General features: G+C 44.9%; 1 long non-coding RNA gene across 1 annotated transcript in view; it reads right to left on the bottom strand.

The window, feature by feature from the left end:
• The window catches only part of LOC118917417 (uncharacterized), a 308,681-nt gene that overhangs the window by 225,006 nt on the left and 66,517 nt on the right, over positions 1-17,158 (bottom strand). The window contains exon 3 of the long non-coding RNA XR_005026794.2: positions 4,783-4,870. This is a non-coding gene — a long non-coding RNA (uncharacterized LOC118917417). The remainder of the gene's footprint in view (positions 1-4,782; positions 4,871-17,158) is intronic.

Raw genomic sequence — 17,158 nt, 5'->3', positions numbered from 1 at the left:
CTGCACACTGCAACCACCTCTAGGTTATCAACCAAACTACATGTGTGTCAGGCAAGGCCGTTCGTTTTACCAGGAATGCTATGAAGATGCTTTTTTAAACTAACCTTTGTTTTAGATGTTACAAAAAGGAAAGGTACTATAAATAGGTCTCATATAGGGCTAATCAACTATTCTTCCAAATTAGGATCTGTTAGTATGGCATTACAACCAGAACCAGAAATATTATTATTTTGCAAAGAGAAGGCATTCTAGAAGCAAGGATTTAAGTGTCAAATAACATTTCCTCCAGATTCTAGCCTTAATCCCCTTTATGTTAAATATGGCATTTTAAATACTCACTAGTTTTCTCTTCAAAGATGACTTCCATCTCTAAGCCAGACTTTCTGATTTTCCTTTCTTGTCAGTTCCTACGGCTGCCCCCCTCTGTTCCTGTTTCCTGGTCCCTTGCTACTTGACACAAACGCTTTCATGTCTGGCATTCTGTTCAGCGTGCCATGACACTAGCACAAATTCCTCCTGTCTCCTTCAGTCCAGACCCCATTCTTCCAGAAGGACCCACCTGGGTAGGCTAACAGTCTGTCCAAACCCATAGGCAACTGCTGGGTACGTGCACATGGAGTGTGAAGGAAGGAGAGCACAGCATCAGGCTGGGACTGGCCAGGACGCAGGAAAACCCACGTCCTGCCACAGATCAGCCACAGTCCCCCCAAGGCCCTGGGGAAGGGGGCGCACAGAGAACAAAGGGAGGCAAAGCGCTTTACTGCTGGCTGGGGTGGGCCTCAGGCTCTGCGCAGAGCTCCGGCAGGAGTGGCTGCGCTGTGGGCTCCCCCCGGGAGCTGGCTAAGCTTGAGGGGCATCTGTGGATGGTTCACCCCCATGCCCACATCTGAACCTCCAACAAGAGCCAGCTACCACACACAAGACACATGAGAGAGAATAAGAAAAATGGGGTGATGGACCCAGTAGCCAGAATGGAGTAGACTTAAGTCACCTCTTAAACCCTGTCCAGCCATGAGAGAGAAAGTGGGTGCACTCGAGGCAACAAATGGGAATGAATGAATGAATGAATGAATGAGCAAATGAACAAACAGATAGACAGAAATAAGAACGAGGAGGAGAGGACCAAAAAAGGAGTCAGGCCTTTTCTCAGGGTTGCAAATCACTTCTCAGCACAAGGCTCCAAAGGACTTCTCCCTAGAAGGGTAAGCGGGCCAAGAGTAGGCTCCAACGTGCACCCCTCAAGTAGCAGAACCAGGAAGCGGGAGAGAGAAGGTCCCTCGGAGGGAACAGCTCGGACCCTTAGGGTTCCGGCCACGTGACAGGAGGAAGGCCCGTCCCAGGTTGTGTGGGCCTTCCAGTGGCCTGGGCGCTCCGTCCCCCTCTCCCTTCCACACCCACTCTCCCCGTCCTCCGGGTGCGGTCCCGGCAGGGTGCCCGCCCTGCTCCTTACTTCCACAACCGGGGCTGGACTGGGAGGTCCCCGGAGCCGGCAGTGCCTCCACACTCAGGCTCCCAGAGGGCCATGGGGCAGAGCTGCCTGACTTTCTAAACCCCATGTTTTGACTCTAGATTTGCCCAAAGGGCTAAGTAAGCAAAAAGAAGCTGGAAGGGGCTCCTCCTCTGCCTCCTTCCTTCCTCCATGACATGCTCCTCAGCAAGACCAAAGCCCTCGGGGATCCTGGGAGGAGACAGCAAGCATGGTGGCCAAGAGCCCGACTGCAGAGTCAGCCACTGGGTTCAAACCCTGGCTCTGCCTCGTATGAGCTGATGACCATGAGCAAGTCAGTCCAGCCATCAGAGTGTCCGTTTCCTCATCTGTAAATCAGGACGAGCAACAGTAGCAACCTCATAGGCTTGTGTGAAGATGACGGGAATGCAGGCGGAGCCCTAAGCACAGCCCTGCTCACGCAGGGTGCTGGCGGCCACCAGGAGGCAGGGGGCAAGGATGTCATTCTTACCACCACCACTGCTATGATAAGAACACTCAACAGCTCGGCTTCCCTCCAGCCTGCGTGGCGTCCAGGGGGCAGTGAGATCTCTGCCTCTGCTCTTGTTCCCTTCGCTTCTCCACTGTTGATGACCCCTGCCCTTCCTGCATGGAGGAAGACTCCCGCAGGGTTTGGGGCAACGCTAAAGGACGCAGGCGCCTCTCACTTCAAAGACCACAGCTGGTTAACAGGCTACTTTCTCTGATTGTCACGACTGTGAAGGGACATAACCCAAACGTTCCTGACCGGTCACTCCGACCAAACGCCCAGCCCACCTGTTTCCCTCCTGACGCCCACGGTATAAGGTGAATTTCTTTGAAGGGAAACATATGGATTTGCTACACCTTTTGCTGGTTCATTTACTCACACTCCTACCTCCAGCAAATACCCTGGTACATGTTCCAGGATTTGAAGAGATGCTGTAACATAACTGTTAAAAATAGTAATAGACCAGAAATGGATACCTTAAACAAATCATTCCAACAGATGGGACGTAAAGTATTTATTATTTCTCTCTGGTCTGGGGCTCTTCAATCATTGCATTTCCAGCCGTCCAGACTGGGAGCTTTTGAGAGTACCTCTCTGACCAATTACATACTAATTAAAAGACCTCGGTGTGGGCTGAAGGTAGCAGCTTTGCATATGGACTTTAATTACTGGGCCGTAGTTTTGCCAAGAAAACACAAAAGGCTTTTCTGGCTGGACGCTGAGGCTTAGAGTGAACATGTGGCCGGCGTGGGAGGGGAGGCAGAGAGTGCGATCCTAAACAGGAAGTGGGGCTCTTCCCCCCCACCCGCAAGCTCCTGAAAGTAACTGTGTACCAGGATTATGCAAAATCCCTGGTCAGCCCACGGAACAAAGGGTGTCCTGAGTAGGGAGTGAGCTGCCACCGTGGACATGTCACACTCTACCTGGAGGCATGTTTGGACGGGAATTCTTCCTGGCCTCCCCCACCAGCCCCGACCTTTCCTTGTTGCTTTTTGGGATCAGAACCTCAGGTCTCTTCCTAGGTTTCACTGAGCCTGGGGTGGCCCAGTATTAATGTAGGGGGAGTCCATTCCCCCACCTCGTGGTTACACTGTCCTAACTCCGCAGTCCACAAGGTTCTGGTAGGGGGGAGCATGTGGCCAGCACTGACCACTCAGCACAATTAAAGCCCTCTGGCCACAGTGTTGGTGTAAGGGTGAGCATTTGACCCAAACCAGCACAATCAGCATGATTTCCAGGGTGTGTGTGGGAGCTCACACTTGGGTCGACATATCCTCTGTGCAAGTTGGGGGTTAAAAGATGACAAGTATGAAGCTGTAGCAGTCATCTTGCTGCCTCAGGGAAGAACAGGTGTGGGAAAGAAGACTTCCCAGGGAAGCAGAACCGAGAGAGAGAAGGCAGTCGGAACACTGGGATGGCGCTGAAGGTCCTGGATCAAGCCATTCCTGAACAAACGCACTCATGACTTTTCAGCATTGTGAACCGATAACTTAATTTCATTGCTTAAGCTGGCTTTGGTTAGGCTCTCTATCGATTTTCAACTAAAATAATACTATCTGGTAGAAATAAGATTGGGAGACAGGAAGTTAAAACAACAGCTGTCCAACCCTATAGGGATCCAGCCTGCAAAGAACACCCTTGCTTCAGTCTCTGTGGAGCCCTAGGGATCTTGGCCCAGAATCAAAGAATTTCAGAGCTGGAAGAGACCTTGTAGACAAAGCATCCTGTTCTACCATCTTGCTGACTTTCTTTTTCTAAACAGTATGTGTGTGGAGGCCTGGGAAGGAAAGGCGTCAGTCACACAGTGAGCAGGAGACCAACTCTTCTCCCCTTTGCTGTCACAATGCCTCAGATGTAGTTGTCACTCAATAAAACCTCTTTGGCTGAACCTCACAGATCCAGTCGCCATAACCAATCTCTCTCAAACATGCTGCGAATAAATCAGTCTTCTCTTCTTTCTGTATGGCAAGTATCTCTTGCAATAAATTCCTTAATGGGTTACCTTCCCTTCTTACAACAATTTGTCTCTCCTTTCTTCTCTTTCTTTGCTTGACACTAGCCTCTCATTTCCTCCTGTTCTCCAATTTGCCCTTTGATTGCTCAAAACCTTTCCTTCACTTCTTCATTCAAGTCTACCTTGCCTACAGGCACTTAAAAATCTACACATGGTGCATTTCTCCATCGTTTAACTCCTATCTGAAACCATGAGCTGCCTGCCAACCCTCACAAGTATGCATTAAAAACAGCAGCACATTTTTACCCCCCTGTCCCAGCAAACATAAACACACACACACACCTTCTCACAAACTAAAATCAACATCTTTGTGACAGTCAAGAGGCATTTCTTCCTAGGATCAGATCTCTCAGCCAACCTGAAATATTTTTAACTGGTTCAGGATGATAGTGGGAAATAAATCTAAGGATCTATTTGTTGTCAGCTCTTTATATGACATGAACAGTTATTTAAACTTCCTGTGACTAAAGTCCCCTATTCCTATGACAGATCAGTGCCATTTGCCAGCGTGTAATGTTAGCACGCTGTTCTGGAAACACACAGAAGGAAAACTTCATGTAAACGTGAAGCAAGGTTATCAGTCTCTGAAACACAGTGTGCCCCTGGTAGCCCTTAAGAATTACAATTATTATTTTTATATTCCTTTTAGAGCATTTTAGGAACTTACAGGTCTTCAGAGAAAAAACTGTGGGATTCTGGATGAGATCCACAAACTCACTTGCTCTCTTTTATGAGAACATTGAGCTGGAAAGGTAGAAAGTTAATTCAGGGTATAAAATAAACAGGCAATACCTTGGATTTATGAAGCCTCCCTTTTGCAAAAATATGTGACTGCTCACACGTGTCATTTGATCAGCGTCTTCTTTTACTGGAAGATTTTCTGGGGCAAGAAATGAAGAATTTTAAAACATTTACGATGGATACACATTCTAGGCTTCCTTTTTCATTACCATTGTGAAGATAACTCAATGTACATAATTTCACTAGAAGTCTTTCTTCTTAATATCCAGCTTCAAAACTAATTCATTACAGGAGCTAGAAACCTTTCCCCAGGCTGACTTCTCCAGTCTTTGGGGGACAGACCTGGGCACCTCCCCGCATGGGCTCAGTTGCCTCCCCCTTCCTTTCTCCCTAGGCCAGTGACCCACGCACCCGGGTTGCTCCTCTACTACCAGGGGTGTGGGGACCGGCTTTCTGAGAGCTCACCGAGGGGACAGCTGACACAGTCCTGAAAGGTAGGGGAGTGGGCTCCCGCTAGGGTGACCTTCACCAGTGGGAAGCAGAAATCAGACACTGGATGACCCGCTTGAGTCTTCACAGCTTATTTGGAACAGGTAGCCCACACAAAAAATCAACGTATCCTATGCCATCTGCCCCCACCCCCTCACCAGCCCAGGACTCACCTCCTTGATAAACTCTGAGTACCTTAGCCCTTGCCTCTGACCCTGCTTTCTGGAGGGCCAGACTATGATGCTTATTCTCCCTAATCCCGCATTCCTAAGGTGTGAGCGGCAGGCTACCTGCCTCAGAATCCTTGGGGTCCTGCTGAAAAGGCAGAGTCCAGGCCCATCCCAGAAACTCAGACTCAGTAGGTCTCAAACATCCTAAAACGTGAGGACCACTGGTCCAGGTTACTCCAGTGTCCCCCGGCCTCGGCTCCTGGGACTGTCCAGTCATACAGGCCAGAACCCTGGGGCTCTTCCCCACTTGCCCACACCGCTGTTGAGTCCTACGGACACGTGCCCCCGCAGCACCTCTCCCATCGGCAGCCGTCCTCTCTCTGTCAGCACTGCCCCCTCTCTGCACTCATCTCCTGGCACCTGGAATTTCATCGGGGCCTCCTGAATTTCTTCCAAACTGGGACTAAAATCAGAGGTCAGGTCACATATTTCATGGAGCACCTGGAATACTGCAGTATGAGAAGTGGGCACCCGAGTTCTGTCCAAGACACATGGAGAGCCCCTGAGGTCATGGGCCCGCAGTCCGAATGACTCGGGCCCCTCCTGGGGTCATGCTCCTGCCCAGGTGCCATGTCAGGACTTTAATGAGGGCTGTTCTCACTCCGCTGATCATGCAACATGCACCGTGGAGGCCACAGGAGCAGAGGCCAGCCCGCCTGCTTCCACGGGATCCCACGTGTCACTGGCACACTCCACGTAGCGGGTGCTCTACCCAGGCTGGTGACAGGGTGACAGGACTATAAATTCACAGCTCCTTTTTCTTCTTCGCCTTTTCAATTCTCCCATACCCATGTTACTCGGCTCCTCTCCTAACCTGATAACCACTCCTCCCATAACTTGAGCACTCTCCCCTCTTCCTTTCACATTACTTTGGCCAAAATCCACTGGATTGCACCTATTTCCTTCCTTCTCCATGTGCCTATTCTTTCTGACTTGAGAAACTGAAGGAAAAATGTCCTCCCTTATCACAAGGAACCAGATTATACTGCCTAATTGGGATCATTAGAGCTACCATTTCAGAAGCTTTGGCCAGGAACTAGGCCTTTCCCGGACACTGTCTTGTGTAGTCCTTTCAACAGCCCTAATAGGTGGGTACTATTCTAATTTACCTTTACGGGTGAGGACACTGAGTCTTGGAGAGATAATAACTTGCCTATAGAAAATACTAGAGCTTGTTGATCATGAGGTCCAGGATCTTAACCATTCTGGTACATTCTTTCCACACGGACTGAAGATGCACGGTCATTTTCCCACAGCAGCTACCTAATAGGAACTCTTCCTGCTGAATAATTGTCTCCAAGTCCACATTCATGGCTGATGTAGGTTGATCCACCCCAACAGCAGGTTACAGCTTCACAGTCCTGGTCCTCTATCAACCCTTTGGTTTTTGCAGATGTAATTGTGCAGTCGCCCTGGCCACATGGTTCTGCCACATCAAGCAGCCATTTCACTTCTGGATAATACACAGTCTTCGTGTTTCACTTGTCTTACAAGTCCTCTTGCCACATCAAGCCAGGAGCTCATTTCCCCCCAGTACTTCCTCTATAGACGTCATCTGCTCCACACCCCCAAAGCTCTGCATCATACTCTTTCATCCTAGCTTCGGAACCACTACAGAAATGTGTCTCTGAGCCATCCCCAGTGACTCACAGTCCCCACGACAGAATCTCTGTGGGCACTTGACAGTGTCTCCTTTGAAATCGCCTTCGAAAGACTAATTAGCCCTGGTTCTCCCAGAGAGCTGTTCCCTCTTCTCAGTAACTGTGGAATCTCTATTTCCTTCTCTTCCTTCTTTGTCCTTCTGAGCCTTTAAAACCAACCAAGATCTGAGCAGAGGAATGAGGTTAATTACTTGGCTTCAGCAAGCCACTTGTTTCAAAGCAGGCATAGGTTAGCCCCCCATTTTCATCAGGCCCAAGACATCTGATGATGGAACTGTCCCCCTTCGTGGATCCTTAGGTGATGGCAGCTATCCCTCACCCCAAGCTTAATTTAACTTCTAATTTTAAGCATGCCTTTCCAGCTATCTCCTTCTTCCCAAGCCCACACATCTGGAACCATTCACAAAGTGGTAGTTGAAATTTCCACTAATTCAAATGGAATGCTCGGGGTAGTGCCATTGGGAGGCCCTCAGCTTTCCCCAGGTCCCAGGGCAAGTAGTTCTACTCTAATGCATTTGTCAGCAAGCATCCTAGAGCATTCCCTGGGGGCAGAGCTCTGAACCAGGGGCACTGGAGCAGCCCAACTCTGTATGCAGTGGCCCTGAGGCATGTATAGACATTTGGACAGCACTATGGACTGAACTGTGGCCCCGCAAAACCCATATGTTGAAATCCTAACCCCCAATATGACTGTACGTGGAGATAGGGTTTTTAGGAGGTAATGAAGATTAAATGAGACTGCAAGGTAGGGCCCTAATCTAATAGGACTGTGGCCTTATAAGAAGAGGAAGAGATCTCTCAATCTCACTTCCCTCCACTCCCCATGTGAGGACAACTAGAAGGAGGCTGTCCACAAGCCAGGAGGAGAGCCCTCACCAGAAACCAACCCTGCGGGCACCTTGATCTTGGATTTCCAGGCTCCAGAACTATGAGAAATAAATTCCTGTCCTCTAAGCTCTGCAGCCCATGGCATTTTGTTATGGCAATCTGAGCTGATAACACACACAGCAAGCTCTCATGTCCACCTTATGTCCACCAGGAAACCCAGGAACCCAAGCCCTTACTCACCTCTCTTCTCTGCCTGGAAAGGGTACAGAAATCGGGGAGGGCAGCAACAAAATTGGGGATAAACAGATGTGAAAACTGAGTCATTCATCCACCAATAAGCACTTATGGAATAACTGTCATGTAAAACTATAAATACTTTGAAATATAATATATTCATATTTGTTTATAAATGCATGGAAGAAAGATCTGGAAAAATATGCACTGAATGGATACAGTTCACCTTTGGGATAGAGAGTGGGGTTGGGAAGGGGAGGAAAGGGGCAAGGATGATGATGGAGAGGGACTTTTAATGACACAGATTGTTTTAATGTGTTCACCTATCCAAAGAGAAAAACACACACTTGCAAATATCTGCTGAATGTGGAAGACAGGCAGTATGCAAGGCAGAGAGGGTCCAGCTTTCTGCTGGACAAGCACTCTTACTTCCCAAGCCTTTTCTCTGAGATCCAGGAATGTAATTGCTTTGAAGTTGCTAAGAGCTTGACTGTCCTATTAACATAGTAAATGCTATGTTGGCATGGACACATAGTAAATGCTCATACATTGGTTGCTTAGATGCATGAATGAATAAATGAATAGGAGAGAACAGACCAGAGCCCAATAGGAAGGTTCTGTGACGAGGTCTAACTTTGGCCAGGAGATTTAGTTGAAGCCTCAGGAAATAAATCTGAGAGAGCTGATTCAGGCTGGAGTTAAGCCTAAATGTGGGGCAAATGGAGAAGCTGCATGACTCAGAGGTTGAGGTAGTTCAAGGGACACTGGTGGCACATGGCCCAGAAAAGCCAGAGGGACTGGAGCCCTGGAAGTAGAGTCAAAGGTTCTAGGGCTTAAGAGAGACACTAATGTCCCCTGTAAGACAGTATACCCCCTCTGCCACGAGACAACCAAGGCTCACAAGATCCCATGTGGTTCTTGCACAGACCGTGACCTCCCAAACATACAGGCATCTGGAAAAGAAATGACTTACATGCAGGGCCACCCTGAGACTCAGCACGGCATGAAAATTAAGAGCACAGGCTCTGGCTCCATCACTCCACTGGGCCAGTAACTTCTCTGAACTCCAGCTTTCCCGCCTGTAAAATGAGGACGGTCAAAGTACCTTCTGTGTGGAAGACACTTAGAATGGCCCTGGTCCCAGGAAAGAGTTGGGAGTTGAATGAAACTTGGATTGACTTGCAGACAGCCAAGCACAATCACGTGACCTCTCTCACACAGAATTCATCATTCCAACTCCTAGAAATCATAAGTTGCATTACGACCTACATTTGATGCATTGTTTTGATGGTCTTTAGATGTGCCCGCTTGGCACAGAAAAGGTCAGAAGACACTTTTAGCAAACATACATCTTCTCCCAGTTATTCAAACACTAATGAGGTGCTGCTGTGAAAGGATTTTACAGATGTGATTCATAGCTCTAAGCAGATGACATCAAACTAGGAAGGTTATCCTAGGTGAGTCCAACCTAGTCAGGTGAGCTCTTAAAAGGGACTGAGCTTTTCCTGGCAAAAAAGGCTCCAACAGCAGCTGGAACTATAACTACCCTCCCATCCCTGGATTTTCCCTTTCTGACTGTCTGTGGACAACGGCTTCAGCCATAGCCATGGGGTTCCAGCTGGCTCGGGACCATCCCTTCCTGATAGGTTGCCTCACAGATGTGCGGCTTACTTAGCCAACCTCTGCAACTGTGTAAGTCAATTCTTTGTAATACATCTATTAAAAGACATACCGCCTACAGTTTTGCCTCTCTGGCTAAATCCTGACTGACGCAGTCACTTCCCAAAGAGGTAACATTGGGATACAATGAAGTTACTGCCTCTTTTCCATATCAAGCACTGTTAAGGATCAAGGGGCTGAATATGAGCACCAGAATACTGTCAGTTCTCACAGGAGTTCTGGTATATAAAGTCACCATAAACACTGAATTAGAAAATACTGATCCATTGTTCCTAGGGGAAGCACAGGGTTAGGTTCCTATGAGCCTCTGGTCACATCATTTCATCAACTGATCAATACCTAATCTTATTTTAAGTGTGTTTCTGCTCAAAGACCTTCTTGAATATGTTTGTCAATTCATTACCACTGAACCCACAGTCAACTGCACTGTAACTGATGCCTGAATGAAGCTTATCTAACATAAATATTTTCTCCATTAGGCACAGCATGGCCTTCTTGCACTTAGGAACACTAGACAACATGTCCACACTATGCTTAGGGGCCATAATAAGCAGTGAAATCACCAAAATGTCATTTTGTGGAATCAAAAAAAATGTGAAAAATGTGGCACAAGACAGACTACAAATAGGATACTCGTGTACAGTACAAGAGCTGTCACAAGAAGAGCTTCACCTTCTTCTACTTCAGCTGGGGTCACGCAGGTCACAGAACTCAATGCTTTGCCACTCTGACAAGTCCACAGGTGACCACCAAATCCTCACCAGTAGTGACTTGGTGATTACAAATACATTTTAGCCCATAGGTGAAATTGCAACTACAGAATCTGAATAATGAAGATCAACTGTATTTTTTTCTTTCTCCTGTTAAAGTTTTTTTCTCTCCCATCCCAAGCATGAATTTCTCAGGCTTAAACCCATCCCGCATCCACCTCCCTTTCTCTTCTGTTTTGTCCTAATCTTCAGCCCTTACAGGCCCAAAGTTCTCTGCTCTTTGCCCTGAGAAGAGCAGAGAGACCAGATCTGAGGCTGTGCCATGATCAAGGCAAGAGACAAGGCATCTGAGGGCAGAGAAGTCTACCAAGAAAAACCAGAGGTGGGGGACACTCCCCTGGTAAATGCCAGAGGGCTGGGGGTTTAGGAAGAAGGAGTTGAAGGTGATTCTGTGGTTTCTAACTCCATGAACCCAGTAAGTACTGAGGAACTGTGCTGGAAATTCAGAGTAAAGCGATGGAGGTTCCTGAGGGGAGGAAAAGTTTTGGATACATTGAGTTTGAAGTGCCCACAACACCCAGATGGTACATGTATCAATCAGCATGCTCGGTTGCAGAGAAAAGAAAGTGACTCTGGCAAATTACTAAAGGGTATCTGGCAATTCACAGAATTTCCCAAACAACCAGAGAACCAAGGTTGGCACCTCCTGCAGTCAGAAGCAGGCACCAAATGCATTCCAGACCTAGTCCAGTGAGGAGCCCTTTGGTGATACTGCTGGAAACAGATCCTGCAGTGCATAGCTCCGACTCGGGCCTCTGCTGCCCCAAGAGCCTGGCCTGGGGCCGCCACTGCCATCCTCACAAGGATGGGTTCTGCACACGCCCTGGCTTCCCACCAGGGTCGGGCCACGTGCCTGTGCTCTAGCTGCCAGGCTGGGAGCACGGGATGAGCCTCTGCCACTGGCCATCTCTGGACTGGGAAATGGGTCCTGCCTCAGAAACGGGAGATTCCCTACACAGAGGAATGATGCACAGATGTTGGGAAGACAAACAGATTAGCAGAAGTCTACTACGATATATATAGAAGGGTTAGAAATGGGCCCGATAATGACAGCTCCCACTTTCAAGCAAGTATGTGTCATGCACCATATAAAAACACGCACGCACAGAGTTTATGCAAAAAGTCCTAAGTGGATGTAAAGAAGAGATTCAGGAAGAGCAGAGCAATTCACAAGGGCAGCCACCCATCCTGGCTTGCCCGGGACTAAGGGGTTTCCTAGGAAGCGGGACTTGCATGGCCAACACCAGGAAAACCTCAGGAAACCAGGGCTGTTGGTCAGCGCGGGCCTGGGCCCAAATTCTGGCTTGTCCAAGGGAAAATGTCTTAAATTCTGAGAATCTCAGTTTCCTCACTTATGAAATGAGTATAATAAAAGTATCTCTCATAGAATTGTTACAGAGGACTAGAGATGATAGGCATAAAGTACTCAGCACATCTCCAGGTATATATTAAGAGCACAAAAAATATTAGAAATTATTCTTAACTCCCAGAAAATGAGTTTGCCCACATCACAACCAATGGTAGAACTGAAATTTCAATCTAGGACTGAGCAGGTCCAAGCTGTGCTTGAAATCCCTGAGCATTTATTGCATCCCCACCCAGATGGTGGTTGAGGCGACAGGAGGATGGAGGGAAGAGGACAAGCCAGCATTAGCACCTCCAGCTACCCTAATATTTAAGGCAGGCAAAAGAGGCAGAACCACAAAGAAGAACAGAGGAGACAGATCACAGATGGAGGAGATACTGGCGACAAAGTAGAATAAGCCCTAAAAGTCAAGAGTGGCAAATCAGATCCGACGTTGCAGAGAAACCAGTAGGTTACGAACATGCTACTTTTGCCATCTAGAGGGAGAAGTTAAAAAGAAATTGAGGGATGTCAGCTTCCAGCCATGATAGAATGAGGAAGAATAAGTCAGTCTCTGTGAAGCAACTAGGAAAACACAATATTTATGAAACAACGGCTTTTGACACTGGACAACAGAAAGCACAAGACCATGATCCCCTGAGGGAAAGGAAACAAATGGGGCAAACCTGGAGAGCACCCTCACTTACTGCCTGGAGAGCTTCCGGGAGGCTGCAGCGCAGGGAGGAATAACAATTAGGTGGAACAATCCCCAGGAGCTCGTACAAGACCAAGAGCAGTTCATGTTCCAACCAATGAGAATGAAAGACCTCCTAATAACTGGAGCATCAGGGGTGTCCTCAGGAAGGTATTGCTTCAATACCGAGCCCAAATTAGTTTAAACCAGATGTTGGCAAACTTTTCTTAAAAGAGCAGATGGTAAATATTTTAATCTTGCGGGCCCTATAGCTTAGGCTGCCACTACTCAGCTCTGCTGCTTAGAGCACAGAAGCAGCCCCTGGCAATATATAAACAAATGGGTGTGGCTGTGTCCCAATAAAACTTTATTTCCGCAAACAGGCATCTGGCCTGCAGGCCAAGGGTTTCCAACCCCTCGATTACACTAAAGGTTGTTCTGAACTCACCCTAACATAGCGGACAAACAAGCCTCAAAGGAATCAAACTAATTCCAAGGACACTAACGGCTTCCTGTAAGAACAAAGCCCAACAACACTTGCAGGGATGCAAAAACCTCCAGAACTCAGCAATATAAAATTCCCAATATCTGGACTCCAATCAGAAATAACCAGTCATGTAAAGAAGTGAAAATATACCCCATAATGAGGATGGAAAAAAAAAATTCCATCAAAAGAAACAGACCCAGAAATGTCACAGATGATAGAAATAGCATACAAAAGCATTAAAACCGTTTTATAACCACATAAGTTCAAGAAAGAAAAAGAAAAGCATGAGCTTGCTAAGGAGAGACACAAAAGAAAAAAATTCGAACTCCTAGAGATGAAAAATACAATCCTGGAGATTTAAAAACAAAAACAAAAACAAAAACCTGTATTAGATTAAGAGCAGATTAGACACTGCAGGAAAAAAAAATGAATTTAAAGACACAGCACAGAAACCATACAAAATGAACCATTTTTTAAAAAGAATTTGGCAGTGCTTTATTTTATTTCTAGTTATATTATTAGAAAAGTTTATATTAATCATATCACATTTTACTTGCATCTATTCACTTAATAAAAATATATTGGGCCCCTGCATGATGCCTGTCATGGTGCTGGAGACTGGGAATACAAAGGAGGGGACCTGTAGACCCATCTACCTGGTTTTAGATTCTGCCTGTAGAACTCTACCCAGGTAGAAGTGAATAACTGAAGAAAAAAAATGGACATTTTTTGGTGGGACACCTATGTATGGGGTGCCTTTTGCATTCCTTATTTTATTTGAATTTATTTTAACATTATGCAAAGGTATTATACACATGTACAAACACATTGGAGCTTCAGCTTAAGTTTGGTATGTAACTTGCTTCAGTCACAGAAATAGCTGGGCTTGGAGCCAGTGTCTGTGTGGTTCTGAGTTTCTTACTTGGGCTATCAGAACCTCTACATGAGAGGCTTTTTAAGGGAGGTTCTTACTTATAGACATCTCTGGTGAATTCTTTTTTTTTTTCTAATTAAGGTATCATTGATATACAATCTTATGAAGGTTTCACACGAGCAACATTGTGGTTACTACATTCACCCATGTTATCAAGTCCCCCCCACATCCCATTGCAGTCACTGTCCATCAGTGTAGTAAGATGCCGCAGAGTCACTATTTGCCTTCTCTATGCTACACTGTCTTCCCCATGATCCCCCCCACACCATGTGTGCCAATCATAATACTCCCTCAATGCCCTTCTCCCTCCCTCCCCACCCGCACCCCCCACCCCCAACCACTCCCCTTTGGTAACCACTAGTCCCTTCTTGGAGTCTGTGAGTCTGCTGCTGTTTAGTTCCTTCAGTTTTGCTTCATTGTTATACTCCACAAACGAGGGAAATCATTCGGTACTTGTCTTTCTCTGCTTGGCTTATTTCACTGAGCATAATACCCTCCAGCTCCATTCATGTTGTTGCAAATGGTAGGATTCGTTTTTTTCTTATGGCTGAATAGTATTCCATTGTGTATATGTACCACATCTTCTTTATCCATTCATCTACTGATGGACACATAGGTTGCATCCATTTCTTGGCTATTGTAAATAGTGCTGCGATAAACATAGGGGTGCATATGTCCCAAAATGAACTACTGACAGGAAAAAAGAAATGCAAAAAAATTATCAGAGCACTGGTGCACTGTTGAACATGAAGCAGGCTGATATACATGTATTTGGAGTCCAACACAAAAGAAGACAGGGTTTGAGGGGCATAAAAATGTATTTGAAGAAATAATGACTGAAATTTCCCAAATTCAATGGTACCTATAAACCCACAGATGCCATAAATAAGCCACAAATCTCAAACAGAAGAAACAAAGACTATACCACAACATCATAATCACGCTGCTTATAACCAGTGATAAGGAAAAAAATTTTTAAGTAGCTACAGGAGAAAGACTAAGAAGAATGAAGACGGATAGCAGACTTCATGTCAGAAACAGTGCTATTTGGAAGACAGCAGCATCTCAGAGTGCTGAAAGAAAACAGCTCTGTTAGCCTAGAATTATGTAGCCAGCAGAAATACTTTCCAAAAACAAAGGTGAAATAAAGACATTTCAAACATAGAATGAAAAGAATTCATAATGAACAAACATCTACTATGAGAATTATTTAAAGAAATCCTTCAGGCAGAAGGTTAATGATAACAAATAGGAATTTGGATCTACACAAAGGAATGAAGAGAACCAGAGATGAAAAATATGTGGGTAAATATACCTTTTTTTCTTATTTTAAAAATTTCCTTAAAAGAAAAGCAACTATTGAAAAAAAAGGAGAGGCATGCTTTTAGGGGTTCATGGTAGATATAGAAACAAAATGAATGACAGACGTGGCACAAAGGGAGGAAGGAGGAAAGAAAGAAAGGGCTGGAAATACGCCACTGTAAGGTTCTTATGCTAAATGTGAAGCAATATGGCAGTACTTGAAGAAAGACTATGGTAAATTAAAGATGTATATTGCAAGCCCTCCAGGAACTTCTACAAAAATAAGAAGAGGGATAGCTAGTTAAACCAATAAATGAGATAAAATGGGATCATACTGACTGCAAATGGGCACAAGGGATCTTTCAGGGTGTTAGAAATATTCTAAAACTAAATGTGGTGACGGTTGCACAACTCTAAATTTTCAAAAATCATTGAGTTGTAGACCTAAAATGGGTAATTTTATGGTATGTAACTTATACCTCAATAAAGTTGCAGAAAAAATGAAATCATAAGAAACACACTTGATGCAAAAGAATGCAGAAGGTGAAAATACAACATCAAAAAAAAAATGGAACAAATAAAAAAGAAATAGCAAGATGGCAGATTGAATGCATATTTAAAAAGTAGAGAGGTGCAAACAATTTTGATAAAAAGTTGAAAGAAAACACTACCTGATTTAAAGCCTTATTATAAAGCTACAGTAATTATGACAGTGGGTACAGGCATTAAAATAGTAATACAAATGACCTAGATAGAATCCAGAAATACATACATGTATTTATGTTCAACTGATTTTCAACTAAATTGCCAAGACAATTCAGTGGGGAAAAGACCCTCTCTTCACCAAGTGGTGTTGAAGTCATTGGGTACATATGCAAACACAAAAAAACTTGCTTCATCAGACACACAAAAAAAATTTAACTCAAACTTAATCAAAGACTTCAATGTAAAAGTTAAATTTATTAAACTTGTAGTGGAAAACATAGGAGAAAATCTAAGTGAACTTGGGATAGGCACAGTTTTTCTAAATAGGACATAAACCCTAAAAGAAAAAATATATACATTGTAGTTCATCAAAATTGAACACTTCTGTTCTTCAAAGAACACTGTTTAAAAAAAAGCAACCTACATACCAGGCACAGATATTTGCAAAACATATCTGATAAAAGACATGTATACAGAATATGGAAACATTCATACAACTCAATAAAAAGAAATAAAATTAAAATAAGCAAAATAAACATTTCATCATAGCAAACAGATATTTATGGCAAATAAGCAAAATAGATACCCCTACAAATCCACCTGAATGGCTAAAATTTAAAAGACTGACAATATTGAGTGTTAACAAGGACGTGGGAGCAACTGGAAGTGTCATACATTGTTGATGAAGATGCAAAATGGTAAAAGTGCTCTACAAAGCAGTTTGGCAGTATCTTATACAGGTAAAACATACACAAAGCATATTATCCAGAAATCCCACTCATATGTACTTAACCAACAGAAATCAAAACATGTCTGTACACAGTGATTTATATGTCAATTCCTGCAGCAGCTTTAGTCATAATAACCAAACACCAGAGACCAGTTAAATGTCCATCAACAGGTAAATGCATAAACACATTGGGGTATATTCATACAATGGGTAACTATTTAGCCATTAAAATGAATGCACTACCAATACATACAGCAATGCGGATGAATCTCAAAAGCATCATGATAACTGAAAGAAGTTAGATACAGAAAAAACTGCCTACTGTATGAATCTATATG

This window comes from Manis pentadactyla, chromosome 13 (assembly GCF_030020395.1).
Source record: "Manis pentadactyla isolate mManPen7 chromosome 13, mManPen7.hap1, whole genome shotgun sequence".
NCBI lineage: Eukaryota > Metazoa > Chordata > Mammalia > Pholidota > Manidae > Manis > Manis pentadactyla.
The sequence above is the reverse complement of the archived record's forward strand: the minus strand, read 5'-3'. Positions and strand labels throughout refer to the sequence as shown.